Source organism: Culex quinquefasciatus, chromosome 3 (assembly GCF_015732765.1).
Source record: "Culex quinquefasciatus strain JHB chromosome 3, VPISU_Cqui_1.0_pri_paternal, whole genome shotgun sequence".
In the NCBI taxonomy this organism is placed as follows: domain Eukaryota; kingdom Metazoa; phylum Arthropoda; class Insecta; order Diptera; family Culicidae; genus Culex; species Culex quinquefasciatus.
The window spans coordinates 26,010,274-26,019,013 of NC_051863.1; positions in this window are offsets into that span (position 1 = coordinate 26,010,274).

Consider the following 8,740-nt stretch of genomic DNA (forward strand, 5'->3'; position numbering starts at 1 on the left):
AGGTTAAAAACGGGAAAATTGATGTTTTCTAAGTCTCACTCAAACAACACACCTTTTTCTAATGTCGATATCTCAGCAACTAATGGTCCGATGTACAATGTTAAAATATGAAACATTCGTATAATTTTCGGATCTCTTCGAAAAAAATATTTTAAAAAAATTAAAATCAAGACTAACATTTCAAACGGCCAAACATTCAATATTACGCCCTTTTGAAATGTTAGTCTTGATTTACATTTTTTGAAAATATTGGTCGGAAAGTTGCTGAGATATCGACAATAGAAAATGGTGGGTTGTTTGGGTGAGACTTAGATAACATCAATTTTCCTGTTTTTAAACCTTTGCATGGCAATATCTCAGCAACTAAGGGTCGTATCAACAAAGTTCAACAATGCAAAATATAGAGAATTTTCTCAGCTTTTCAAAAAAAAATTAAAGGTGGGAAAACATGGACACTCATTTAAAAAAATTAAGAACTGCGACTATTTCCAAAAAACTTATCTAAAAATGGCTAAACCCAAAACTGGCAGCGCTAGTCCGAGAGAATGATGGTCTCGAGTCGAGAGAATAGTGGTACCATTCACGGACGCAGAGAACACAGCTCGAGATGGGCGATAGAACTATTCTCTCGAGGTTCATTTGCAAAAAAAGTTCATCCGTCAAACAAAAAACCAAAAGTGTCGACAACGGGAATCGAACCAGAGACCTTTGACAAACCAATCCAATGACTTAGCTGCCTCGGCCACCACAGCTTGGTTACCAAGGAGAAGTTAGAAGTCGATGTATGACACTTGTTGGAGATTTATTGATTCAACTAACGAATGAACTCATTTGTTATGATGGTGTGAGTTGGTACCATTATTCTATCGATTTTGGCACTGAGCCCTCAATAAATTTTGAGAGAACGATTATCTCGACTCTGAATTTTGGGTGAAAACGGTGCACTTTATCAAAAATTCACTCAAGTACTTTTTGATTGCAAATTCGATTTTACATCGAAAAACGAAATTGAAAATTTTTTTCTCTAAAATGTCCTCTAAAACATATCAAAAAAAAAAAAAAATAAAAATAGTGTTTTTTTGCAAATCAATTTTTAGTGACAAAAAGTGAAATTAAAAATCACCAATTTTTTTACTGTGTATCATTGTTTTTCAGTGTTGTCCATATCCATACTTACAACTTTGCCGAAGACACCAAATCGATCAAAAATTCTTTCAAAAGATACAGATTTTTGAATTTTCACATATAATTTTTGTATGGCCAGCTGCCAAATCTGTATGGAAAATTATTTGAACGAACTAATGATGCAAAATGGCTACTTTGGGCATACCGAAGGCACCAAAAAAGTTTCAGCTGGATTAAAAAATACAAAAAAAAATCGAATGACCGAAATCTCAGAGAATTTGTCATTTGCATTTAAAAGGGTTTTTAAATGCATTTAACGCTTTTCAGTTGTGTTGCAATCTTTAATTTTCAAAAAATGAAAGATTTGACGAAAACAAAAATATTAGCGAAAAAAAAAATCAAACATCAAATTTTTTCAAAAATTTAAAGGATTTCTAAATCAACTAAAACATGCTAAAAGTGATTCTTAACGCATTTTAAGTAGATTTCAGCTGACTGTACTTAAATTTCCATTGAAAATTTGAAGTTTTTTTTATATTTTTTTGCCCCTTTGATTTTTCGGGCCAAAACTTAAAATAAATTTTGTGCCAGCCTTATTTAATGAAAATTAAAATAAAATTGCAGGGAGTTTTTTTTCGATTTCATTTAATTGACTCTAAAGAGATCTAGAGAAGGAAATTTTCAAAAATGTATTATTGCTGAATTGTAAATTTTCAATACAACCATCAATTCAAATTTTATACGGGAAAATTTTTATTTTGAGTTGTTAAAGTTCTGCTGAAACTGAACAATGTTAGAGAATTTTCTATAAGCTACATCATTCTTTCAAAATACTTAATATATTTCAAATTGTCATTATTCCTTTTAAAACACTATTTCAATACAATTGTGATATAAATTTGTCTGAAATTTCTCTAAAATAAATATCTAATTACTAAGGGCTATTTTTTTAACGAGCTTTCGTTATTGTAAAACAACAACAAAAATAAGGCAAAAAATAATTAAGATTAAATCATCAAGGATAGATGTATCGTAGTAATCGCTTGAAATATGGTATTTATGTTTTTTATAATGTAATGTCTGTAAATTTAAAAAAATACATGGTTCTCAACTTTTGTCAGATCCCACTCTTGAAAAAACGAAAAAAAATTAAGTTCTTTGAAAAAAACAAAAGTAAAGCAATGTCAAGGCCAATCACATAAAAATGATTAAAACTCATAGTTGTTATCAATATTTTGATTTTTCGGTGCCTTTAGTAGTTCTTGGCTCCAAAAATAGTTGGTAAAAAATGATTTAAGATCTCTATGAATTCCTATTTTTAATTATTTTAAGTTTTTGCATTGTTGAAATCTGGCCTTTTTGGATAAGGCCATAAAAACTTGATTTATACATTCAGATAAATTTCAATGTTTACTTTTTGTTCATAAGTTATTACTGAATAAGGGCATTTTGATCATTTTTTTTAGGACTACTGTCTTAAAAAGCACGAGTGCTTGTTGCTGTGCATCATGTTAAAAATATAATTTTAGGAAATATTGACTCTTCAACGTTACAGGGAATGGTAAATGGATTGAAATAATCAAAACCATTTCTTTTTAAATGCTCTAATCGTTTTTAACTCATATTTTCCTGACTCTATTACAATTAAATTAATACAAGTTCAACCACCTTGACCCCTTGGTTTGCTCGTGATTCAAACCACCCAAAAAGAAGCTGCACGACTTTCGTTATTACTGCAACAACGGTGCTTCCAAGCCGCCCATCCCGGGACCTCCCGCCTGGTGTTCAACCAGATCGTCGCATGACAAAACGGTTTAATTAGTTAACCTTTTACTGATCTCTCGAGCACAACCCCGCACCCCGCAAACAAAACAAAAACAAGTGGGATTTAAAGAATGTTGCACCTTAATTGTGGGAGCAGGGTTTCGAAAACAGGTTTTTTTGTTTATTTTAAAAATTTCGACAGTTTTTTGATTGATTTCTCAAAAAAATGTGTTAAAACCTTATCAATTCTAATTCTTCTCATTCTAAATCTAATTCTTAAAATATTAAATTTAGGTATGACAACCCCTGACCAACAAGATCGCTTGGGAGAACCTTAACCGAGAAAATTAAATAACGCTGGTGTGAGAACGCGAAATAACTGATCGAGATTTGAACCATGCTGGTGGCTTCGGGAAGAAATTAATTAAGGTGCTAAACACGAAGACGCGAAATTGCAGAGCTCTTTGGGAGGTGACTCTTCTATACTTGTAATCAATGAACAGAAAATCGTTAGTAAGTTCTGAAATTTTAAACATTTTAAAAATAATTTAAATTGATTTGCTACAAAATACTTTTTTCCCAGTAAATTGGAGATAGTAGCAAAAAATACCAAATTGACCATCATTGCAAGACAAATTGCCCCCAAATTCCAATAAAATCTCCACTACACCAGCAAATCAATAAATGATTGATAAAAAATGACCATCACAAAACTAGTATGTAGTATCACCCCTCACGAAAAAACAAGCCACTTTGTTTGGCAAAGTGGTGAGATTAGCCGGCATAAGCTACCACACGTAACCTGCTCGTACTGAGGAATACAAAAAAGTCAACCTTCAACTGCCCACACGGTCAATCTCCCCGTTGCGTTTTGTGTCGCTTTACTTTATTTAGTCGCATCCATCACAAAAAAAAACCCAAGCCCAAAAAAGTCACTTTTCCTGCATTTGCTGCGAGGGGAAAATCCGCCCGGAAAGGGGACTATCATCAAACAATTTCCCATGTTTTACCACCAGCCTACAACAGCAACAACCTCGGGAGGTCACCCCCACCTCCGGTGACCAAACGGGAGAGGGATAAAAAACGACATCAGGTCCCCCCTGCCGAACGGACAAAAACAGGGCCATTTCGGGCTAACCATCCCGAATTGACTGATTGATTGCCAGTAATAAAAAGACGTGTACGGCACCGGAGTGGGATAAAGAACGAGGGACATTGAGGGGACCTAACCGAAACATGTGTCCCCGGGAGTTTCGGGGCAGGGAGGTTTTTTTTCACCCAGGCTCTTTCGAACACTTGTTGCTAATTAAATTCTAAGATTTTGGGGGATTATGTTTTTTGTTATCAATGCTTTGGGGGAGCCTTCCGTTTTGTTCACGATTTCCTTTTTGAGAAAAAAATATTAAATGTTTAGCCCTTTTGAAATGTTAGTCTTAATTAAAAAAAAAATATTGTTATTGAAAAGATCGGAAAATTTCACAAACGTTTAGTATTTAAACATTGTAAATCGGACCATTACTTGCTGAGATAACGACATTAGAAAATGGTGGGTTGTTTGGTTGAGACTTAGAAAACATCAATTTTCCTGTTTTTAAATCTTTGCACGGCAATATCTCAGAAACTAAGGGTGGTATTAACAAAGTTCAAAAAAGTTTAATATTTAGAATTTTCTCAGCCTTTAAAAATATTTTTGCCAAAAGTGGGCAAACATAGGCATTAATTTAAAAAAATATTAACTGCGATTACTTTTTTAAAAGTTACCTAAAATGGCTATAACTAGAAAACGGTGCACTTTATCAACATTTCACTAAAATACTTTTTGATTGCACATACGATTTAACATCAAAAATGAAGTTGAAATTTTTTTTTACTTCGTTTTTTTTTTTAATAAGTATTGATTCAAAAAATCAAAACTTTGTGCCAGGGGCATTTGATGTCCCCTAAAACATATCAAAAAATAAAAAAATAAAAATAGTGTTTTTTTGCAAATCAAGTTTTAGTGACAAAAAGTTAAATTAAAATTCACCATTTTCTTTTACTGTGTATAATTTTTTTCTGTATAGTCCATATCCATACCTACAACTTTGCTGAAGACACCAAATCGATAAAAAAATTCCTTCAAAAGTTACAGATTTTTGAATTTTCACATATCATTTTTGTATGGACAGCTACCAAATTTGTATGGAAATTTATATGGACAAACTAATGGTGCAAAATGGCTTCTTTGGGCATACCGAAGGCACCAAAAAAGCTTCAGCCGGATTGAAAAATACAAAAATTAAAATGAAAACATAGATCGATTTCGTAGGGAAATGCTTAAAAGCCATTTGGCATCATACGTTTCTTCAAACTTCATACAATTTTGCAGGCTGATCATACAAAAATTATCGTTTTCAATGCAAAATCGAATTTGTAATTAAAAATAACTTTACCATTTTTCGAAAAATGTTTCAATTTTTGCAATATGAAAATACTTAATGAAAAAAAACTCTGCAATAAATGTTTTCAAAAGCTTAACAAAATGGCTACAACTTTTTTTTACTTTTCTGAACGCAGTTGGTTTCCTAAAGAGCAGTTCTCTAGGATTTCGGTCATTCGATTTTTTTTTGTATTTTTTAATCCGACTGAAACTTTTTTGGTGCCTTCGGTATGCCCAAAGAAGCCATTTTGCATCATTAGTTTGTCCATATAATTTTCCATACAAATTCGGCAGCTGTCCATACAAAAATGATGTATGAAAATTCAAAAATCTGTACCTTTTGAAGGAATTTTTTGATCGATTTGGTGTCTTCGGCAAAGTTTTAGGTATGGATACGGACTACACTGGAAAAAATAATACACGGTAAAAATTTGGTGATTTTTTATTTAACTTTTATCACTAAAACTTGATTTACAAAAACACTATTTTTAATTTTTTTATTTTTGATATGATTTAGAAGGCATAAAATGCCAACTTTTCAGAAATTTCAGGTTGTGCAAAAATCACTGACCGAGTTATGAATTTTTAATCAATACTGATTTTTCAAAAATCGAAATTTTGGTCGTAAAATTTTTCAACTTCATTTTCGATGTAAAATCAAATTTGCAATCAAAAGTACTTTACTGAAATTTTGATAAAGTGCACCGTTTTCAAGTTATAACCATATTTAAGTGACTTTTTGAAAATAGTCGCAGTTTTCATTTTTAAATTAGTGCACATGTTTGCCCAGTTTTGAAAAATATTTTGAAAAGCTGAGAAAATTCTCTATATTTGCTTATTTGGACTTTGTTGATACGACCTTTAGTTGCTGAGATATTGCAATGCAAAGGTTTAAAAACAGGAAAATTGATGTTTTCTAAGTTTCACCCAAACAACCCACCATTTTCTATCGTCAATATCTCAGCAACTAATGGTCCGATTTTCAATGTTAATATATGAAACATTTGTGAAATTTTCCGATCTCTTCGAAAAAATATTTTGGAATTTTCAAATCAAGACTAACATTTCACAAAGGCCAAACATTCAATATTACGCCCTTTTAAAATGTTTGTCTTGATTTGAAAATTCCAAAATATTTTTTCGAAAAGATCGGAAAATTTCACAATTGTTTCATATATTAACATTGAAAATCGGACCATTAGTTGCTGAGATATTGACGATAGAAAATGGTGGGTTGTTTGGGTGAAACTTAGAAAACATCAATTTTCCTGTTTTTAAACCTTTGCATTGCAATATCTCAGCAACTAAAGGTCGTATCAACATAGTCCGAATAAGCAAAATATAGAGAATTTTCTCAGCTTTTCAAAAATATTTTTTCAAAACTGGGCAAACATGTGCACTAATTTAAAAATGAAAACTGCGACTATTTTCAAAAAAGTCACTTAAATATGGCTATAACTTGAAAACGGTGCACTTTATCAAAATTTTAGTAAAGTACTTTTTGATTGCAAATTTGATTTTACATCGAAAAATGAAGTTGAAAAATTTTTACGACCAAAATTTCGATTTTTTGAAAAAATCAGTATTGATTAAAAAATTCATAACTTGGTCAGTGATTTTTTGCACAACCTGGAAATTTCTGAAAAGTTGGCATTTTATGTCTTCTAAAACATATCAAAAAATAAAAAAAATTAAAAATAGTGTTTTTTTGTAAATCAAGTTTTAGTGATAAAAAGTTAAATAAAAAAATCACCAAATTTTTTTACCGTGTATTATTTTTTCCAGTGTAGTCCGTATCCATACCTACAACTTTGCCGAAGACACCAAATCGATCAAAAATTCCTTCAAAAGATACAGATTTTTGAATTTTCATACATCATTTTTGTATGGACAGCTGCCGAATTTGTATGGAAAATTATATGGACAAACTAATGATGCAAAATGGCTTCTTTGGGCATACCGAAGGCACCAAAAAAGTTTCAGCCGGATTAAAAAATACAAAAATTAAAATTGAAGAAAAAAGACCGATTTCGTAGAGAATTGCTCTAAAGTTTGAATTTTGTGAAAAATCAGTTTTTCTCAGTACCATACAGTTAGTTACAATTTTTCAACTCGTAGAACTTGAAAACTGTTGATTCGATTTTCAACGATAAAAAATAAGCTTTTGCGAAATTTTCTGTTTTTTTTTCATTTGAAATAATTTTAAAATCTAGCCCGACATTTAAAAATGTCCAAAATAAATAAATTATTTATAAAGATCGAAATTATTTTTCTAGAAAAGAGCTAAATGACGGGTTTAAAAAAAAATAATCTGGAAACTAGGGGAAATTTACCCTTTTTTGGCGCATTTTTTTTAAAGACTTTTATTTTTTCCGTAGGTTACTTTGAGCAACTTTTGTCCTACGGAAGATTTTAATCCTCTTGTTTTATGTCATTCTTGTTTCATTTTTAGCATTTTAATTTAAATTTTTCTTATTTAGTTTATCTTTGTTTTTGGTAGTATTTGGCCTATTCTATCACCTCCTATTAAATATTGTGCCTATCTAATTTGTTCACGTTTTACAGGCACTTTTTCAATTTTTTACTAGTTTTCTCATTTTCTGCTATGAAATGGTAGTTGTAAAATAATGCGAGAGGCATAGTATGGGACACTAGAAAAATTATTGCATACATGCTTCTTTTTACTTAAAATATAGGAAATGTTGATAAAAACACAGCCAAAGTTGACCCCTAAAATATTACATTTTTAAAAACATTGGCAAAGATAAATAAAACAATTAATACTTCTAACTCACAAATTTTCTAAAACTTTAAGAGATTTACTGTGCAATGCCTTTTAAAGATCGAAAATTTGTTGAAAAATGGATTTTTGGTGATTTTTTGAATCGAATCGAATTTTGAAAATACGAAGCTAAATTTAATGAGTTTTGATTGCATTCGAAGGAATAACTCCTTATGAAGATTTCAGTGTAAAAATGCCTGCACTTAAGATAATTTATCTGGTTTTTAAAAGCATATTTCTATAAAAGCAATTCTCTACCAAAACCGGAAATGGATTTTATTTGTATTTTTTGATTTGGCTCAAACTTTGTGGGGGCCTTCCCTATGACCAAATATGCTATTTTGTGTCATTGGTTCACCCATACAAGTCTCCATACAATTTTGGCAGCTGTCCATACAAAAATGGTATGTAAATATTCAAACAGCTGTAACTTTTGAGTGAATTTTCTGATCAATTTGGTGTCTTCGGCAAAGTTGTAGGTATTGTTGAGGACTTTTGAGAAAAAAATAGGTACACGGAAAAAAATGGCAGATTTTTTTATCAACTTTTTTTTTTCACTAAAACTCAATTTCCCAAAATACATATTTTTTGATTTTCGAGATTTTTTGATATGTTTAAGGGGACAACAATCCGCAACTTTTGAGCCATAG